At 35.4% G+C, this 22,674-nt stretch overlaps 1 protein-coding gene and 1 long non-coding RNA gene across 5 annotated transcripts in view; one reads left to right on the top strand and one right to left on the bottom strand.

Moving 5' to 3' along the window:
- Positions 1 to 22,674, bottom strand: part of LOC106663876 (hemicentin-1) — a 151,608-nt gene that overhangs the window by 70,383 nt on the left and 58,551 nt on the right. The window lies entirely within an intron of this gene.
- LOC106663878 lies at positions 1,839 to 19,901 on the top strand. Its single transcript, XR_001340105.2, has 3 exons — positions 1,839 to 2,071; positions 19,131 to 19,277; positions 19,583 to 19,901. It is a non-coding gene; the product is annotated as an uncharacterized LOC106663878 (long non-coding RNA).

Genomic DNA, 22,674 nt, shown 5'->3' on the forward strand with positions numbered 1-22,674 from the left:
GGCTCAATTGGTAAGAAAAACATATTTGAAATGATCAGAGGGATTATTCCAGTATTCTGACGAGTCAATTTCGTTGAGTCATTTTTTAAAACTTTTTTCTCAGTTCAAATTAGCCTTATAGATATTTAATTAATCTTTTTATGTAAGGTTTTGGTTGAAATGAAAAAGTTAGTGTTACGAGCGGGATTCGAACCTACGTCGTTCGGTTCAATACGCCGCTACTCTAACCACCTGTGCTATCGTGATCAAGCCGAAGATCGTGGGGTCGAATCCCGCTCGTGTCACTAACTTTTTCATTTCAACAAAAACCTTACATAAAAAGATTAATTAATTGAAAGAAGTATTTTGGTCAATAGACCACTAAATATAAGGGACTTATAGATAATATACATAATAGATTTAGCTAATAGTAGGTAAAGTGATGACCACTGTGTTCCTAGTTGGTGTGATATTACTCTTCAGCCTCATCCAAAAGTATTAGTGTTTAACATACGTTGTAGCAATATAAAATGTATCTATTCCTGGACTGAGAAAAATTGCAAAAGACCTAATATAAATAAGGATAAAACGTAAAAAAAGAGGCAGATTAAAGTGCAAATGTTACAACCACCCTAACAAAATTCAGTCAGGAAATGAAAAGTAAATATTTTTAATATTATCTGGAACAAGAAGAACAGGGTAGGATTAGCCCATCTTCCTTCAACGACACATCTTTTTTAAAATAATTTATATAAAAAAGGGGTTGCAGTTAAGTTTTGCGAGTGACCACTTAGCACCTCTGCCGATCTTTTTAACCATTTTCACCCCCTGTCCCTTTTCCTGTACTTCCCTAATTCCTTTAATTCAGACTTGGCAGCGTTCTAACGAAGTTGGCGACTTCCCTTTTACAATTAAAAGTAATGGCCGAATGTGCGTACGGACGTCCCTGCGATCCGGCACAAAATTGATTATACGGTGCAGACGATTTACACTCCCCACGTCGGTTTATTTTAATTGAAATGCCGACGGGGCACGGATTAGAAAATTTTGATTTACCTTCTCTTTTCTAGTTAATCTCATTTTAATCGTAAAATTCAATCACGGCCTCTCGTCTCCAGACCTTTTATGCCAAATGTGGTTCGAGTTCAATTAATCTCACTCCATGGTTTTTCGACGGCACAGTTCAAATTCAAATCAAGTAATAACTTCTTTTATGTCGATTTGTTTATTAATGTATGTTGACATAATTTGATATTTAACATTTTCGTTTATCAAAACTGTTCTATCTGTTTCTATACATTTCATACTTCAAAATAAAAGATTTATTTTTAAATTATGTCTGCGCTGTCTCGGTTTACGATTCACTGGGACAGTTAGCCCGTCCTCTGTGAATATCCTAACTCGATATCTGAGAAAAATATCCAGTGAGATTAGCTGGCTACAATAGATAACATGTATATTTAAACAAAAAGCATTTTAGCACAAATTTTTTATTTTTCCCTCACAAAATTAAAATCAACAAATTTACAAACCAAAATGGCTAAAAAGTAGTACGTTGTGTGATTTGCTCTTGTGGTTTGCGTACTCATGAGCCTGTACATGGTCTTTTCATTGGTACTTAGTATTTTGGTATACCCAGACTGTTTCTGGATGTTTTTAAATCGCCATTTACTTCGCCTGTTCATATGCTAAGCTTAATTCCTTGATAGTGTGCCTTTCTAATTTTCTTTCTTCCTGTAAATAAAAGACTACTGGGTGCATTATTGTTAGAGCTCAAAGGGCATTCTAGCTTAAACATCTGATTGCCTATTAGCTTTCTTGTAATTTGTAAATCACTTGTTTTTGAAATATGGTCGGAAATCTTTAAAACGTACTTTTTAATTTTTTTAACAAGTGTGTTTCAACTACGAGGTTATATGAACCCTCAGGGTGTCGGTGATTTAGAAAATTCCAAGCCAGCGCCCATCTTCGAACCTGGGACCTGTACCTACAGTGATGAACCCCCTGTCAAAGCCTGAACCGTACCGCCACCGAAGGGTTTGGAGAGATTGTAATATAACTTACCCTGAGGAAGGCCTGGGATTGTTGTTAGGTAAGGATTGTACAAGTCAAAGTCGAGGTAACTGAGCTTCCCGTTAAAGCGGGCTATTTTTTGTCATGATCTCACTTTCGAAGGCGGAAGGGAGATGATTAAATAATCATTACCACCAAATATAATTTGACTTTCAGTCTCTCGTCAGAATTCCTCACTATTATTCCCTCATTATAACAGGTCGGCATTCATACCCTTTATGTTTTTAAGTGGCGGGGAGATCTGTTTGAAACCCACTTGAAACATACATGCGTTAAACAAATCCAGCAGGGTCCCGGCCATAAATTCCGCCTGTTCTGACGTGTCATCAGTAATGCCATTTATCGTTGAGTGGTCATCATCGATAACGTTGGCGCGGCAGCGGTCGACAATGGATACAACGGCAGTCGCCATTTCCCCGGGTGTAACTCGATGGTTGAACCGATATGATGCGGGACCTTCCCACAACTCTACCTTACATCCTTCCCGCTCGGGGGTAAAAAAAAGAAAAGTAAAACATAAAAAGAAGGCATTGAATACGGGCATCCCATGAGAGGAGCCACCGCAAAGTATCTCCTTTCATTACGAACAAGTTATCTATTTGAAATCATTGGAGCAAAAGAGAAATTTAACAATATTGGGTAATAACCATTCAACACCCTTTGAAAAAATACATTTATAACCACAGTTTTTTCATTGTGGATTAGAAAATAACATCTTTTCTTTCGATAATTTATTTACAAAGACAAAGGCGAAAGTGAAAGCTCGATTGTAATTATTTAAATATGTACAAAGTTAAAAGGAAAAATGAGTAATTTAACATATTTACATTTTTTAAGAATCACTCATAAAAAAGAAGATACTTAGAAGATTCTAACGATTTCACTACAGGCGTTTCGGTTTTATGTGATAATAACCGTTCAAAATCATTATAAAAGTAATGCGTAACTATTCTTTTTATGTAAAGTCTTGGTTGAAATGTAAAAGCTAGTGTCACGAACGGGATTCGAACCCACGTCCTTCGGCTTAATATAGCGCTGCTCTAACCACTTGAGCTATCGTGACTTCGATCAACTTGGACACCAACTCCCCATCTCAACCTACAACCTTTCGAATCTTCCCTCCTTTTTGCCATTTTTCAAATGTGCAATCTGGATTCGATTCTCGGCGACATATGAAGTGGCCACGGGTGAAGTTATACTTCGTTTTACTTATTAAATATTTCGTCGTCTATTGGAAGGAATGCATAACCGCGTTTTTTAGTTCATATTAACAAAACACGCGTTTATTGATTATTTGCCATACATAAAAAAAAGATATACGTATAAAAGAAATTTTCTTCTGCCGATAATTCCAAGTTATAATTAAACTATTTTCAAGGTGGGAAGTAAATGGATATTGTCAGATTTCCTTTTGGAGTCGGTTAAAAATTTGTTGTACGTTTTTTCCGATCATTTTGGTGTTTAGTGACCGTTAATTAATGATTATTTGGAGATCGTGAGACGCGGTCTGGTGTGACGTAGGTTCAGAAAAACTTTTTCTTTCTCATGCCAACGTTTCGAAGTTATTGAGATCATCGTTAGGGCTCGATGAAGATGTAAACGTTGGCATGATAAAGAAAATGTTTTTCTGAACCAAAATCACACCAGACCGTATTTCACGATCTACAAATAATTAGGAAAATGAAAATTTATATACTCTAATATTTTTTATATTTGTCTGACGTAAACTTTTAACAAAATTTTTTCACTTGTTTACTTTTATTTCATCTGCCGGAAAGTATGGACCGAAAGAGATGGAATGGTTTAGTGCTTTTTAACACTGGATGTTTTTAATTTATTTGATTTAATATAGAAGTTTTTATTGATCACTTTTCCCCTGATTGAATTCGTGTGATGCGACATGTAGGAAAAGTCCTGTTACTAATTTACGGGACATCTGATCGTCATTAGCGGCGGATGGGTAGGAAGATCCGGGACGTGGCCGCATTTGGAAGTCATCCCTTGAAAGGGCCTTTATGGGCGAGTTCAGGGTAGCGCACACACCATTTATTTCCATTCAGTGCCCCTTACAATCCATTAGTGCTCGTGATTGTGCACAACTCATGCCAGCCGACGGGAAGGGGATGCCTCCCCAAGCGTGTGTATACAAAGGGGGAACATCCGAAAGTCCCTGCACTACGAGGAGACGTCATTAATAGCCAGTTAACTCCCAGTTCAGACAGGATAACGGTTAAATCAATATGAACGGGAGATAATCCGGGTCATTTCTTACATCCAGGTGTAAGAATCGCAAACGGAAATGCAATGTTGTCTCCGATTTATGTCGAAATTGTTCCTCCTTCACTCTTATCGTCGTTAACGCTTAAACGAGCCAGACTTCAGGCTTAAGGTCAAAGCTAAAATATGGCTCGGATCTATCGTAAATTATTTATTACCGTATTCTTCGGGAAAAAAAAGTGAATCACGGAATAGATATAATCATTTTTCATGAAATTGCTTTATTGAATTCACATTAATTTCCAGCCCCCAGCTTATCATATTTTTTTTTAACTATAAAGTCTACCAGTTTTGTTCATCACGATTAAATCAGGTCAGCAACAAGTTCAGTTTATTACAATCGAGATTAGAAGAATAAACTGAACGATTAACGAGTTCAGTTTTTCGTCCAGTTTCTCCATCTGTTCTTCAAATGTGTCATTTTCTTTTTTTTTGTCGCGAAAAGGGTGTAAATTGGATAATAAAGCTATATTATAAATTTGCGTTTTGGTAGCGGCTTCAATATAGTAGGAGCAGAAAAAATAAATCATCGTAAAAAAGATGAGTTTCACTTATGGGATGGAAGAATCGGTACACATTTGATGATGTAAACTTGAAATAAATGTAGCCATGCTCTCCCTTTTCGATGCAGCAACGGTATTTTCTATTCAAATGAAACAATACGAACGATTGCTCGTACTTTCAGAGAGTCATTGAGACCCAAAACAGAACATATTCGTTACATTTAACTTCCAGATGAATTTCAATAAACGATTTTTCTTCGACTTATCAAGAGATTCGTCGTAAGGAATGGTCTTCTTAAGAGTGAGAATTTGTCAAATGTTCCAGACGATAGCCGGTGAGATGTAGAAAGTAGGAAAGAAGTGGGTTAGCTTCGGGTCGAGACCCGAAAAGGGCGGGGGGACTGGAATCCGGGCCTGTTATAGCCTCCAGGTAAACAGTAGCTAATTTCAAGGTGCCCGCTGGGCCACCTGGAACCCGTATGATCCAGTTGAAGTTCCGACCTCCGAGGATTGCGTTATCGCCACTTCATTAGCTTTAGAAGCAAAGTTGATTAGGACTCGGCCGGTCATAACCGTTCGATTTACCCCACTTTACAATCGCATCCCCAAGCCTAAGTGGTAGTTAATTTTATAACAGACTCCGTTATCGGTAGGGAGGACGAACCATTAGCAGCCCTCTGCCGGCTCTCCGAGTTCCGCCCCTTGGCAAAAAACCGCCTAATCGCGTTATTCTGACACCTCGCAAAAAGCAACGTTTCAGAGATTCTTCTATCAACTCTGAGGAAATAATTCAATATATGGGAGAAAATGGCTTTTTCACGGTTAATTTGGGGCTGGGAATAAGGTTTTTTAACCTCAAAGAGCACTACGGGTTAAAAATATGCCAGTTATTTGAATATAAAAAAGAAATAGCGTTGAAACATTGTTAATAAAACAAGAATAAAAAAGACCAACTACACAAGGTTTTTAAAATCAGCAAAAAAAAGCTTGCTTTATCTATATGTACTTGCATTTTAATGCACATGCAACAAATGCAGCGAAAATAAACGGCTTAGTACTTTTTTAATGGCCTCATGACTTACATATTAGGCAGAGTACGTATTCCGTTGATGTTTCATCGTATATAGTTTTTGGGAGGAAGGGTTGCGTAAAAAAAAGGACAGACGGTCCCCCGGAATTGAACCCACGTCCGCGGGTCTACGAGCCGAGTGTCTATCCGTACTTATATTTGTTAACTCAATAGTTGCCAAAAGTGATTGAATGCTATTAAGTACTCTTGGAAATAAACACAAGGTCGTTTAATACGATGTAATCATGAACTGATTCAATCCTTAATAATGAGAAACTCGGTGAGTCAAAGTGGGTCAAACATACAGAAACGATGGGAGTTTTTGTTTGCGCAGATTTAAAATTAAGCAATTTTCTTAAAAACCTGTATAAATTTGGTGGGCGGTATAGTTCAGTATATTTCAAATATTTTTGTTTAGGATTGTTTTAAATCAAGATAAAAACCTGTTTTGTTTACATTGAGACTTTTACTAATGGAATGACCGTGGAACATTTGTTTCAATAATTTATTTATATGTATTTTCACATTCGTGTCGTGTCGAGAGTGCCTACGACAGGCAAGAATGGCACAATTACACAAAAGACAACACTTTGAGCCCTGAAGATGATCTCAATAAAGAACGAAACGTTGGCACGATAAAGAAAATGTTTTTCTGAAACCTACATCACACCAGACCGCATGTCACGATTTCTAAGTAAATATGGATTAACGGTCACTAATCACCACACATTTAACGTAGTATCAAGGCTAGTTATAAGCTAAACAGCTTAATTTAACAACATGTGTTTGGACCAAAGATAGAACATAAAATGTAGGTAATGTAAAAAAGTACGTTTTGGCTTTTCTTCCCTTCAATTTCTATTCGGTCAATTCTTCAGGAAAAGAAGGCACTAATAGTTAGGTTTAGGGCTAGGGCTTTTCCGCACTTTCTCATTTAGCTGGGCTCGAAAGAGGATTAGACCCTTTGAACGCGGATCTTCAAATTCTAACGGGATCAGCCAGAAAGGGCCAAAGTTCTAAGAAAGTCGCCTTTAAAATTTAGTTTTTCTTTTCTCTTCCTGGTTATACAGCCCAGATATTTCTTCGCATACCTGAACAGATTTACGCGGGAATAATGTTTAGATTGACCTAAGTCTATTATTCCTGGGCGTGATTTTTTTAAAGTAAACCTGTTAGAATTTATGTTTTGACAGGCAAAATGTGTAAGCTGTCATATGAAAGAGAGTGCACGGTTCAGTCCAAATTGTACATTTTTATTGTAGTCACCTTTCGGCTCGGCTCTGCCTTTGTAGCGGAAGGTGGATCACAGGTAACAATGATGAAATAAAAATGAGTGTGCACGTTTGGACTGTGATACGCCTTTTTTAAAAATTTCATTCAACAAAAATCTGGTAAACAAACTCTTTGCTTTCTTTTTCGGCCTGTGAAAAAAAAAGAGTTCATACGTGTAATTTATGCAAGAGAGGAAAGAATATCACATAACCGCACGCCTTGGCAGTTATATGCAAAAGAACGAAGACAGAAGGGGTGCCGTAACTCTTTCGAATTCTGTGGGCGGTTTCTGCTTTTTGTCAGAAGAAAACCGGATCGTAAGTCAGCCCAGGGAGAGCCGCAGCAAGAGTAGTTGGCCAGAACGCAGACAATAGAAAGCGGGGGTGTTAGTTAAATATGGAACACGGTCTAATGTTATTCTGTAAGACTGGTTGGTAACCGGTGGCGGGTACAATATGGTAATGGTCCCTCGCTTGCCCTCCTCCGAAGCTACACTGGACGACAAATATTTTATCGTTAAAAACCCTCCTTCATCTTGGCCCGAATTCAAATCACTCCTGGGGTTAAACGGCTGAATTACACTGGAGGTATACCAAGGGTTGGCCATTGGCGAAATAAAATCAACAGTGTTAGTCTGCCAGTTAATGCAATTTGGCCATTATTCGTCTTTAATTCCCACCATTATAACCCTTCTCGGTTCATCAAATTTAATTTTCTGAGATATTAAGGTATAAAATATGCCCAACAAGTTTCATTATCAGTTTATCATAAATGCCATTATCAACTGGTGTGGATTAAATTTTCGTTTCTTATGAGTAGAAGAGGGGTAAAAAAATCTGTCACTTATTTGGTGATAAATTAAACATTTTGAGTGTTTTTTAGAGGGGAAAAAGGGGCAGTTTTACAATTAAACACCGCAGTTTGGACGTTTCCGGTCACTTTAATCTGCCTAAAAATAAGGGTATTCACGATATTTTGTGTTAACCCTGAACTCTGTTAGGTCCTGTTATATCAAGAAAAATGATGACGTATACTTGTAAGAATCGGCTAATTAACATTGCTCGATCTAATAAGCCAGAGCCAATGTTAGGTGTTAGGTCGAAAATGTGGTCACATTGCTATCCGTTAGGGCGGAGGTAACCAACATGGCAGCCATGAATTTAACAGCTGTTTTTTTGTTTACATGTACTTTTATACTTAATTACTCGTTAATTATCACACCAATACATTTCTTTTGTTAATTTCTGACCAATAATTATACTCTCTTTCATAATAGATACACCCCCTACTCAATAAAATTGTAGGCTGTTAGACGTTAGGATACAAGTCAGGTATGTCGGCACGAATGGCAGCGTGTCATTTTTTAATAATTTTCGAGTGCATATCTATTAGCCTTGTGAGTGAAAGTGTTGATTGATTTTCCTTTTTTATTAACTTCTGGCATCTTACAATTTAACACAAAAGAAAACCAAAACAAACAACAACAAGCCTTCAAGGTTATAGCTTTATTTTTGGTTCTACCAATCGCCACAAGCAGCATTAAAATGAACGTTTAACATGCTAAGAAAAGAAGGGGGCATTCACGATCTTACTGGAAATTCCTCTATTCGAATTAACACGAGTTAACATCTTACATACATCGTGATACCCCTACTAGCTGTGTTTGTCGATAAGTTTCGGCTTTTCGCCATCTTCAGTGCTTGTTTGTTTGTTAAAATTGCTTCAAGAATACATGAATAATAGAAAACTACACAAAAAAACCGAGAAATTGCTTTACTCGAAAGCTTAAAGATAAAGAACACATTCAAAAGTGGTAAACTTGTAAATACATGAATCGATAATAAATCACGTTCGTTTTACATACGACAAAGATAACACCAAGAAAGCTTTTCACAGTTCAAAAAAGTGTAAGAACAGAAAAGACCAAGTCTAACAAAAATATTAGAAAGACCAGCGAGGATAGGCAGATCATAGAAGAATAGAAACTAATAACTCACAACTCAATTATCCACAGGTTATCTGATTGAAGGCTATAGTACGAAATCATTTATACACAATTGATTAAATTAATTAATATTTTCATATTCTGTATTGTGAAGTTTTTAAAGAAAATAGGAAGAATTGCTTATGCTTTTCAAGGAGCTTCTCATTCTCGATTGGTCCTATCGGGTTTTGTCTATTTTTCAAAAATTTTCGAACAGTGAAAATAAAGTTATTTTGTTTTGTAAAGGTTAGGGCCCTACATAATGACGACAGGAAGATTAGAATTGTATAAAAAGTATCATTGTTGATACTTTCGAAAAACCGATCATTAAAAAACCATGGGATAAGAGAATTATTGCAAGTGATTTAGGAATGGTTTAAAAGCCGCGGCATTCGATGGAAACTGTCACTAAATTATTCCGCCGGAACGGATTTATTACTGGGATCATTTGACGGCCGTGATGTGCAAAACAAGGACGCCTAATGGAGACGTATGAAGAGACCCTCGTGCGTCAGGGTGTATGGGACCTGTTCTAATATTTACCAACTCTCGCCCCTTTGTACGCCCTGACACGATCCCGCACATAAAGACGTGCCTAATCATCCATGCGCGTTTGCATTTTTAACGTTCCGACCGGGCCGAATGACTAAAGCACATGGAAACGCCTATGCAATATTCCGACGCTTTTCACGTTCGGGCCCGTGCGATTTGAGGGAAAATCAACCGTTGACGGGCTTGTTTACAGAAATCAACGGAGCGTGCGTCGGCAGTCGCCTGCGTTAAAAACAAGAAATGTAAAAACAAGAAAAAATCTCCGCCTCTCTCTGTCGGTTTCTCGACGATTGGAAATTCCTTTGCAATCAGCCATCGCGATTCCGACGATGACGGCCTGGAACAATTTATTCTTCAAATCAGGCCCATTTCAAAACATTCAGTGAAGCTTTAAAAAACATGAAATATCCTGTCATTAAAAAATAAATAAAATAAAAGCCCCAAATGTGTTTTCTTTTCTAATTTTCCTAGGAAAACTAGCATATGAGAAAAGCTATTGCAAATTAATTTAATCAATCCTAGGGTTAAAACATAACGGTGCTTTTTGATTTACCTCTATATATTTGTCGTGTATACACTGCACAAAAATGAATAGGGATAGTTGGGTCCGTCGGTGGCTGCAACAGTAGGCATTGACAAGGCGCTCATCGTAAGGTAAAGGTCCCGGGTTCGAATCCAACGACCCTGCATTCCAACCCCACATACTTACAAATGGGCTTCAAAAACACCGACCCATGAGGGTTTATATGACCTGCTGTTGCGAACCCTCGTTAAAAAAATATTAGGATAAAAGAAGCATTTAGATTTAGTAAACAGTTCGTATTTTATAATTAGATAAAGATAATCCTGATTACACGACATTTGAAAAATGGCAAAAAGGAGAGAAAATTCAAAGGTTGTAGGTTAAGATAGGGAGATGGTGTCCGAGTGGAAAAAATAGGGATATTTGCCATGTATTCTTATTCTATTAATTTTAATTAAATTAACCATTTTTTTAAATTAACCTAATTTAATTAAATTAATTAATACATTCTTGTTAGTAGGATAAAAAAATAGAAAATAAAACCAAAATCAAACATATGTCAATCACCAATTTAATAACAGATTTACTTAACAATAGAAAACATGAAGATTACTCATTTTGTAAACAAACCACTTTTCTTCTCTTTTCTGACTATTGTAAATGGAATAAAATGTGATATGTTACGAAAAAACGCAAATTTTACGAGTTACGTTGTATTTTCAAGTTAAATTTTGTTGATTACAGCCGGAGTATGGTTTTTTAAAATTTACCGCAATAAAAGTCGAAATATGGCTCATTTTGTTAATAATTTTGTAATGCATGTGTTTAAACAGATGATTATTATTGCTTACTTTGTGTGATTTTGGGGGATTGTGTTTTTAGGTAATTGAAACCAATTTTATACCTTACATAAATTTAAGTTGTAGAGAGTGATGACAGTAAAAAATTGGTAAACGCTGGAAGCAGATAAATTTAAAATTGAACTCAGGAGGTATCTATGAATATACAGAATTAAAAAAATTAACAATTGAGCAGGGTTAAAAATAAAGCAAGGGGGAGTTATTTTTTTCGGGATAATCCAGGGTCAAATTGCCCAAGCTAACGATCGCCTTTTGACTTTTGACTGATTAAAAAACGTATCAGATTTATACACTGAAATTTTACGGTGCAACATTATCTCGCCATACTTTTTTACTTATTTTGAAGGGATGACAGACGATTTTTTTAACTTACGTGTTTTGACGATAAACGTTCTTATAGATTGTATACGCACCTGCAAACAAAAAAGAAAAGTTACAATCAAGTAAGGAATAGAGGAAAATATTGACGGATATTTATTAAATCGAGAACACACTTAACCCGACCCAACGCAACACGACGTGACCCGACGCCACCCGATGCCAATTCGATGTCCAATTTTCCATAAAATTGTATTACACCAGTGGGCATTTGCGTGACGTGACGCAACGCCACTCTACTCAACGCTACGCGATGCAACCAAGTTTCCCACTGTCCAGACTTTTGTGAAGTAGCGTCTAGTACATTCAAAGAAAAGAACGGACAATTGATTTTGTTTTTAATGTAAACCAAATTACACAAGATCAAAAATTCATGAGTTTCAATAAAAATTATTTAATTACTATGGTTTGACAGATAATTTATCAAAGCTCTGGAATCCCATGTAGTGATATAACTAACAATTTATTACTTGGTTTTCTTAACCAAATGCATTAAGAGCAAAACTGTTAAAAATTGTTCTGGCTACTTTCTTTCAAACCATCATAATTAAATAATTTTTTATTAACACTTTTCAATTTCTGATCTGATTTAATTTGGCTTGCATTATAATAAGTATGTTGTAATTAATGTAGCTATAAAAATAGTTATAGTTTGAAATAAACAACAAAATATGTACAGTGTCGTTTTTTGTCTTTGTGGGTACTTAAGTTGTATATGGTAAATGGTATAAATAGAAAGCTTATAATAATTTATCTAGTTTTCCGGATACGCTCCTTTAAAGTTCCATGCAGATATCAAATTGACTTTTCGTCATGCGGAAATACAAAATACTGAAATACTGAATCGATGAATGTTTTCTTCCTTTTATAATGTAGAAATCAACGTACGATATTTGTTAGATTCACTTCATGGACTAAAGTTTTTCTGCTCGCTGCTGCTGCCATTACTTCCACTTCTTCGTCATATTTTTCCTCAAGACTATCCATGTCTCGAATCTACTGTGACATTCACTGTATCGTCTGTCGCATGGCGTTCAACCGGCGAAGAATGTTGTCCGGCAGTTCATTACGCGGTCATTTTTAATGTTGAATCCCAGGGAAGTAAGGCCGCGGACTTCTAATGAAATAGCGTGTCCCTGGAGGATTATCCCGTCTAAGGGCCTTAACCAGTCATTCGAACGGATTAGAGTTGTCTCTTATAGGCGGCGAGGCATCAATTATTAACCAGCAGACGTCCCTTGTTTCCATGTAAACTTAATGAAACTTCCTCCGCGATGACATTTAATATTGTTCTCCTTGCTCGCACAAGAAGCATATTAAATATTTGATAACTGAAATCTTAATGAGCTTCGTAATACCTGGAAAATCCATTCATATCGCCTGTACACCAAGTTTAAGCTACTTTGACAGGGTGAAAACTAATTAGGAAGTTGTAAACTCAATGGATTCAGCATTGTTCAGAATCATCAACAAATTAGATAAACAAGCGTCTTTGCATTTGACCCTGTTTTTTCCCGTTTCGCCCTAATTTGAAGGGACAACTGGGGTTAATTAAATTAGACTATCTATTATGCGCCCCAACCGGTTTAAATAATCTTGTTAGTTGGCTGATTGGAAATAATTTATTGGGAGAAACAAGATCTGTAAAACAATAGAGTAGCTAGTTCTTTCTTTCCCAAACCCGACTCTTCCTGCTTTCCAAACTGAAATATCTATTATCTCGATCTACTTACATTTTACGAAATAAATGGTTTCTCAGTTTTATCGTGTGGCCAAAATCTACCGAACTGAATAACAAATACATAACTGTACAAGCAAGTAATAAATTTCGTTTGAAATAATTGTTACGTTCTCTCAACAATGTTCTTTTCTATCCAAATCAAGGACTCTTTGGCCCGATAAGGTTGTTACGTTCTATTTGCGTCCGCCCGATTTCGCTGTTTGTAGTCAGACTCGTTTCCCTTTACGCCCTATTCAGTAGATTTCCGTGTCGTTTTTGCTTTTCTCTGAGTACCTCGGGACCTGTTCGGCCTGCCTGGAAGAAAATAAGTACACTGTATTTTTTTTTCTCCCCGCCCCTATCCTGAGAATCTCAAGTAACAATTATTGTGGAATTATATGAATTTTCTACCTGCTGGTTGTATTTCCGTGCATGCTTTTCACGATTTTGATTCACATTGTACAAATTATTTGTTTGACGCTATAACTTTTTAAATAAAATTAAAATTCAGCCGTAGGAGTTAATAGAAAAACAATTCACTTTAACTGCAATGTGCACTTATTGCCTCTATGTTCATTTATATTCAGCTTCAAAATATAAATTATGTGCTTCAAATACTCTTATATTTATTTTTTTGTGTATATTTATTATTAATTGTAAGGTTTAATCGGTGTTCATTAAAACATTTGTCATTACAGCTAAAAGACGTAAAATTTTCATTAAGAAAACATTCATCAGAGGAGCTTTGCCGTTTGGCGATTAAGAAACAGTAAAATTGCGGAGAACGATGAGAAAGTTTTGTCGGCCATTCATCAAGGGTCCCATTCATTCATAACAGGAGATAGAGAGCGTCTGATTTTCACTAATTATTTAAGGCCCTCCTCAGCTTTCGAATCCAAGGAAACATTCCCATAAATACGTTTACAAATTATTCAAGCATAACTCAGCCAGGGCATTGTTTCCAAGTTTATCTCGCCTAGAGCTCTTTGTTCGCCAATAATTTGCCTACGAATGTTGTGCCATTCGGTCGGCTCTTTTCATCAGGTTTGCTCTCATAAACCACTACGAGCTGCGCGAATTAATCACTCCCGGCGGAATTGAGTCATTGCAAAGTTTTGAAAATAAAAATATTGCTTGGATTAAAGCCGATGTTCGAAATCTTTAACATTTCAACTCTCAGGGGAGAGGAGAACTGTAACAACCTTCCTGAAACTGAGCACATTCCCCTACTGGTTTATGCCGTAATGGTTACGATTTGCAATTTCGCATAGTTGCCTACAAGGCCGTCTTGTTTTGCCTCGGTATGCTTCACTACCATTATTTTGAAAATAGGAACGAAACAATCAAACAAACAACTAATAGCGTGGAACTAAGTTTTTTCCCCATATTTCTGATGACTACAGTTCTTCAACTGTCTCCTAATAAATCATTTTAGAATATTTAACAAATAGTTTTTGTAATTCAAAGATCGAGATAGCGTATGAAAAATAGTAAATAGTAACATTTAAAAAAAAGATTACCTTACTTGGTTCTTAATCATGTTGGTCCATCGATTCTTCCTACACATAGTAACTTGTCACACACATATCTACGCACGCACAATCCATTTTATTTTACTCAATTTTTTGATATCCGGCCACCAAATGTAGCAGATTTGAATTCACGCACCAATTAGCATGGTCTCAAAACATTTACAGCTCATTTCGTAACATGAACAAACCCCTACTCATGAGTTGTATTGAGTAAGTGTTGAAAGTTCATGTACAATAGACCTTACGGTATTTTAAATAAGAATTCTTTCCCTGAGAACTTTTTGTGATTATTCTTAGTTCCCATTTTACTGTTTATAACGAAGTTTTTCGTTTTCTATTAAACGCCGACGTGATTGCCCATCGGGTGGAGAAGGGGCCCTTTCCAAAAAGTTAGTTAACCGATAAAGAGAAGTAATTGCTAACAGTTCCGTACTTCTGCCGTACATTTTAATTACGGGGACGAAAATTAATTTTCTCCGGAAAAAATACCGGCGGGGCGGGGTTAAATCGTTGGGATAAGCCGAAAGTTACGTCAATAAATGAGGAAGAAGTCGCTCCCCCTGGCTCACCAAGGAAATTGCCACTAAATTTAATGCCCTATATCACGAGAGTCATATCCTCCCCTTGTCAAAATCGTTCTTACCCCATAACTTCATATTTTCGGAGTCGTTAAAGACAAATTGTCTTCGGAATGGTTTTTGGCCGCGTTCGCCACTCGGAAACAGGAATCGCGGGTCATGTACCGGGTCCTCGACCCTGGAATATTTAATTTTTCTTTGCTCACTGGGAACGGGCAAAAAGGAAAGATTCGAGGTAATTGTGCGGGAGAAGAGGCGCGTGGATTGGTCAAGCTCGTAGATGGCGGAACCAATGTCTATTGGTACAGCGGTCTTTTTGTTTGCCCAGTCGACAATGGACTGGCATGACAATGGCCATGCCTGTAATTTCACTATGAACTTCTTATCCAAGTCCCCGAAATCCCATCTCCTCTGGAACTAATGCCTAAATTGTCCTCTTCTTTCCACTTTCGGTCCCATTATTCAAAACCAGTTCGGATCGCTTACGTTCCCAGGTTTGTTTTCCTGTTTTCATCCCTTTAATCCATTATCGCCTTTTCGGAAAAGAAACCGTTTTTAAAAAGGACAAATGTCGCTTTTAAGTGTTTTCTATCTCTTTCTATCATCAAAAGCTTTAGTCTTTTGGCTCTTTGCTTTGTCCGAGAAACGATTATGTAGTCAAGTGAACCATAAAGTGGTTACAGATGGTGGAAGAGTCATGGTCTTGTTCCTTCTCCTCATTTCGTTTTATACCCTTTTTATCGGAAGGCAGTAAAATGGTATCGGCTATTAAACAAAGAAATGTTATTTTATGCTGAAGTACAATACTTAAGTAATCGTGCATAATAATGTATCAACGATTAAATTTAAAAATTAAGGCCTACAATTTTTATAAACTCAGCAATTAAATAGTAAAGGAAAATAATTTATTACATATTTAAGTCAACGCCTAAAAAATTTACATTAAACGCAAAGCCAGTTACAAATAATACAGTTTTAAATGTTAGTAGAAACAAGCATTAATTGAAAATCAACTATATAAATAAATTATAATGTTCCAGTGGAGTACAGTCCTCCCTCAAACCATATTTTTCTCGTGTCCACGGACCTAGGCAATACAATAAATTTTAGAATAGGGTTTGCCGAGGGGAAATTATTTATTTTGCAGAAGGACCTCAACTGAGAAAACAACAAACATTTGTGTCTATAGGAAAAGAAATTAATCAAATCCGTTTTGGAACGGTTTAAGTTAATATTTTAGCAGGACAAAAATTTTGCAACCACGGCTGTTATTACGTCTAGCTTTATTTTAATGAACGTCTAAATCTCATTTATCTAGATAAGTTCTTGTATAAATTTATTATACTAATAAGTTTGGAAAAAAATATTAATGGGGAATATTTATTTGCTTACGTTTATTATGGATTAGCGACAAATTTAGTGTCTGTGTTTTTTTAAGCATCTCAACTTTTGGGTTATTTAACTGGGCAAAAGATGCGAAATCATTATTTAAACATGATCGATGTTTATATCCTGTATGAATAAAATTATACATAAACGAATAGCTGTAATAAAAATCACATCTAATTGTACTTTTATATTTATTATTTATTGGATTAATGGATTGAATTAGAAACTTTAAAAAATAAATGTTTAAAACTTGGTTGTTTTTTTGCTTTTTATAAGTAATGAATTTTTAATAGAAATTTGCTATAATATTTACCAAACAAACTTTCATCATGAAAGATTTAGAAGCACAATTAAACTACCGTTAAAATAAACTAAATCGATATTCCGTGATGATTACCTTTCTATACTAATATAGTTGATTCTAATAATTAATGAAGTCGTTAAAAACAATCAATTTTAGCCTATATTTTAGATTCAGGACCTCAGCAAGGACCTGATTATCAATTTCCTGCATTATTTCGATCTAGTCGATTTCTGTGATCTTCTTTTGTACTATTATTACAAAATCAAGAAGTTATTGTTTTGCTTCTCTTTTTGTTGGATATTTTTCATCTCGATTATAAAAATACACTTTATTTATTTAATTGTTGTTGATTCATATAAATTTTTAAAAAATATTCTGAGGAGGAGGCGGAAAGAGCTTCGAAATTCATATACTAAAAAATAAACCGTTTGAAAAGTTTAAGCAAATTTATATTATCCAGAAAAATCAAGAAGATTTTCAAAAAACAATAGCCAACGTACAGACTCATACATATAAAAAAACAGGAGACTGAACCGACTTGTCGGACTTCTATATGAACTAGTTGGAAGAAAATCTGACATGTCGACAAGAAACAAAGTGACACTAAAACACAGTACAGATACCGATTTGGACTTACGCTCTAGAACCATGGGGCACCTCTAAACCTAACAAAATCCAACGAATTCAGTCTTTCCGCATTCTAAGTCCTCAGAATCATAGTCAACGCACCCTGCTATGTCTCCAATACAACTCTCCAAAACGATGTCAAAATACCCTTTGTAAATAAATCAACCCTCCCCCCCCAAAAAAAAATAGTTCCCCGATAAACTATCACCCCAAACTACTAACCCCATCCATGTCCAACATAATCCATCCCTATAATCCCGTCACACTAAAGTGGAGATGAACTAGCACTTGTCAAGCTGGGAGAACAACATTTGTTGCAAGACCCCTCATAACAAAGTGTATTGTAAATATGTTTGGTATTCCATTAAATTACCAAATATATTATTTTACACAGATGGTAATGAATATTTTATTAGAACAAAATATTTATAATCAGTTCTTCTATTCGTAGAACGTACATAATCAAATTCGCCAATTTATATAGTATATGTATTTTCAAACTACTATTATTGTATTTATCAAAAACTTATGTTTCAAAATTGTAAATAGATTTATTATATTTGTTAACCTTTTGAATCAGTAATTATAGCTTTATAGTCCTCTTGAAGGGGATGTATTACGATGGAAGCGAGCATTTTGTTGTTTCTTATTTTAATGGAGTCATCCTTGATCGTCTTTTGATATAAAAGAATAGGGGATTTGTTATAAATGTTACTATTGAACCAGGATAGAGAAAAAGGCTATGTAATGTTATTGCACATGTATTAACTGCATAATGGAAATGGAATAAGACTGCTTTTTGTTTCCTTGGTGTAATTTCAATTGTATACTCAAGTTGATTTATAGTTAATGAATATAAATTATAATTTTAGTAAAATAAACGTTCTTCTTGTAAAAGCGGTTCATTAATGATTGCACCCTTTATGAACTCAGTTGGACATTTTTGAAAATAAAAACATCCAGGAAGTCAAAACAAAAGGCGTCTCCTGTGGATGATAGATGTTTATTGCAGAGTATTTTCGCTGAATATATACGAGATGTTTCTGCTTCTTGCCGAGTTCAATCTCAAAAATTATCTCGGAACAAAGTCGTAAACTGTATGCCACCCTACTTGCAATACCGTCCCGCCTTTTTTTTTATCTTCACCCTTTCTCTTATGCCATTTTACTTATATTCTCCGTTCCGTCTCGCCGGTCAACATCAATCTGCAACTATCTCGGCCCGGGGGTTCTTTTTATCGGTTAAACACCGGGTAGCTTTCTTATCGATGGCCCCTCTTTGGTTTAACTATTTAATTAAGCAATTCCATGCCAGAACGTTCCACTGGCCAATAATTATCCCTTGATTAATTCTGTGCGCCGCGATTAAGCCGAACAGTCACGGAAAGCTCGCGTGGGCCCTCGCTGGTGTCCACTCGCTGAAAACCGATAAAGGGCTCCTTGTTTACTTTTGCCTTCTTATCACCACGCTATTACCTCCTTAGCCTAATTATTTACACGACGGTCTTTAGGTCTCAAAATGGATGATTTATGGCCCGAAGAGTTGACTCGGACATGAGACGCATTGCGGCTTAAATGCTGGGCCTGTGAAATGAAACATGTGAATTTGCTTCCCTCGAAAAAGCTGAATATCTCAACTCAAAAATTTAAGTTCTAAAGTAAGCCTAGCAATTAATTTACTGATATATTTTATTGAGGAAATTTTTTTGATATATGTTTCCTTTATTAATTCTAAGATGTTACAGAAAACTCTTCTCTTTTTTAAAAGTAATTTGTACTGAAAAATTATCTAATTAGATTTTAAGCTAGTCATGTAAAGAAATAATTCATCTCAAAAATTGTGAAATGGGTTAAATGTCAGTTTAATAATTACATTAAATTTAGGAGACTTCACTATATAACAAATTGTTTTTAAATTAACTCTCACGTTTCATTTTGGTCATTCACATCTCATTTGTTTCAGCAGGGAAACATATTTTGAGCTTCTCAACGCCTAAGAAGAGAGGCAGGGCAGTTTATAAATGGGTCAGAAGCGGTTTAATGGTATCTCTCTAATGGTATAATAATAAGAAAGTTTGGAGAGCTTGCTGCAGGAAATGGCTTGTCATCAACATAAGTTTCATTTTCGGACTAACCTGTTTCCTTTGAATCAAAAATTAAATAAAAGAGCGTAAACGGTTTTTCGTGATGTCTTTTCTGATTAGACAGGGAAATTCATCACAAGACTCGTACGTTCAGCAAAAACTCTTTATTTCACAATTAATCAATCTTTTTACGTAACGTTTTGTTTGGTTGAAATGAAAAAAGTTAGTGTCACGAGCGGGATTCGAACCCACGGCCTTCGGCTCAATACGCCGCTGCCCTAACCACTTGAGCTATTTTACTTTATACCTCACTTCGTAGATATTCTGTTGTCATGAGAATTTAGTGAAAAGGTATACGGCAGTAATTCATAGCTTAATTGGCATAATTGACTATATTGTACGAAAAATAAATTTAATTAAAACAATGTTTTTAACTTAACATTACTCAGGAATCTGATATTTTTATGATACAAAGAGGAAATAATAATAAATAAAATTGTTGCTGTAGGCATTTATCATGACTCACCACATTGCCATTAAATCCCAGGGGTTGAGTAAATTTGTTGAAATATATAGACTTATAATGATTTGATAATGTTTTAAGCAAATAGGTTTTTCCTGTACCGGAAAGAGCATGATGTTCGTTTCTTTAAAGTTAACATCCGCAGGAAACCATTTTCCCTTCTGTCAGCGGTGAATACATTTTGAGAATAATGCATATATTTTAGTGGTATAATTGAGCCACGAGAAAACAAATAAATATTACAGTTTTTCTTATTTTATAAAAGTAAAACGTATGGGTAAACAGGTTATTTTGTTATAAGGAACAGAAATCCGGGAACGTTTTAAGATAAAGGGCTTTTTAGATTAGGTAATTGTTTTTTAATCACAATCACTAAAAAAATGGGTCGATTGGATTTTAATGATGATGATTTTTAAATCATGACCTTGTACTGGCACAGTAATAAACCACAAATATAGAGCAGGAATTTGCTTTGAGATATCAGTGGTTCAACCAGTACCTATTATTAATTCGATAGTAAATTGCAAAGGCTGACAAGATAAGCGAATTCATTTACTAGGGCAAGTAAAATAAATGACAATTTCGATTAAAGCCATTCCTAGCCTAACAGCTGTGTAATGACGTAGAAAGTTTAACATAAAAGTTTGCCTGTCGAACCCTAGAGACGCGATATGTTACATGAAGACTTAATCCTCAAGTATTGTTAGACATTTTCCGAAATGCCTTTGCTTATAAGAAATTTAAAACTTTTCACACAGGGCGTTGTTCCTAAGTGCTTATACCATTAGTGAATGGGGACTTACAAGACTTTGTTTTATCAACGGTATATTAACGGGACTTAACTCGCTCCGGAAAAACATAACTTTCACGTTAGAAATAGAAAACAACAACAGTAACAACTTCCTACATATAAAAAAACTAATTTTCTTAAACATAGACAGAATGAAAACGAAAAACTGAAAATTCATAGGGTGTTATTAAGTTTATATAATTTTTATAATATTTACATGTAACAAAAAATAATAACAAAACATTCTAAAAACACCTACAGAACAGCTATATCGCTAAGTACCAGTAATAATTCATAAAACAATAATAAAATAGCCTTGAAAATTGTCAAAGGAAATTATAAATGTATGAAACTCTCATACTGAGAAATAATCAACTAGACTGAGTTCAGTTATTATTATTTCCTTTGACACGCAAAGCAAACTGTCAACATTTGTTTTAATCATATTTTAAACAATTCATGACCTGAAATGTGTAAATAATACCGATCTTTCAATTTTTAATCAGCTTATTAATTACAATAGAAAAAGTATATTTTTAAAGCAGTTAATCGATATTTTATCTGGCTTGGCAGCTTATAACCGTAAACAAAAACTAAGACAACATCGCCGTTGAAAAAGATTACAAATAATTGTATTTGTAAATATCAAATAGATGTAATAAAAAAAATTAATAATAATAAAGGTATGTTATTAATACACCGTGAGGGTGGTATTTAGTGACCGTTAATTAATGATTATTTGATTGCATTGAGAGTGCACTCTTAACACAGACAAAAATGACATATCTACACTTTGTGCTCTGAAGATGATCTCAATAAAGTTCGAAACGTAGCACGATAAAAAAATGTTTTTCTAAAACATTCGTCGCACCAGACCGCATCTCACGATCTCCCAATAATTAATAGTTATATTTAGTATTATACTTGATTATAAATGTTACAAATAAAAATAAAATTGTAAAAGAGCTGAGGATCACTTTTTAGATTTTGCTATAGGAGGCCTTTGGGCTTTTTTAAAAACTAATATAACTTTTTTCTGACTTTAAATTTCAAAGAACACGTTGGAACTTCTTCTATCTATTGGAAACCGCCGCACATATTTTATCCGTTTCGCTATTATTTTGAGACCGCTCTTTTCTTTATGAAAAGACGGATGGGGCATCGTTTCAAGAGACTTCCCCTCGATACAACAGAATTCCAGGCCGGCCGGGGTTTTTTTACCCTCGGCCATCAGCTTTGCCTATTTCAACGATTTTTTCCTCTATTCTGACGTGGCAGGGTTGTGGAGTGCAGTAAATTTAAACAACCTAGGTCAAAGCATTTTCGAATGAATGCTCACCAAAGGAAACAGTCCCTTTTAACGAAGAGCCCATGAGGGAAAAAACGAGGGTTTAAAATTTCAGGTTCAGCATAAACATGTTGGCTTTTAATTTTACAAGAATTATTCAAATCCTATTGACTTGATGATTTGATAAAAAATATTATAGTTTTCTTTGAGACAATGGAAACGGGGGAAAGTAAATTAAGATATAATTGCTCAATTTCAAAACCCGAAAATCTTTCTCTTAATGAATCCTTCAAAAGAGTTTCGAGAGATGAAAAAATTAATTAAAAGACATTTTTATATCGACGAGGGATTCAGTTTTAATGAGACCTGG

Source organism: Cimex lectularius, unplaced genomic scaffold, assembly GCF_000648675.2.
Source record: "Cimex lectularius strain Harlan isolate CLEC.00 unplaced genomic scaffold, Clec_2.1 scaffold7, whole genome shotgun sequence".
Classification (NCBI taxonomy): Eukaryota; Metazoa; Arthropoda; class Insecta; order Hemiptera; family Cimicidae; genus Cimex; species Cimex lectularius.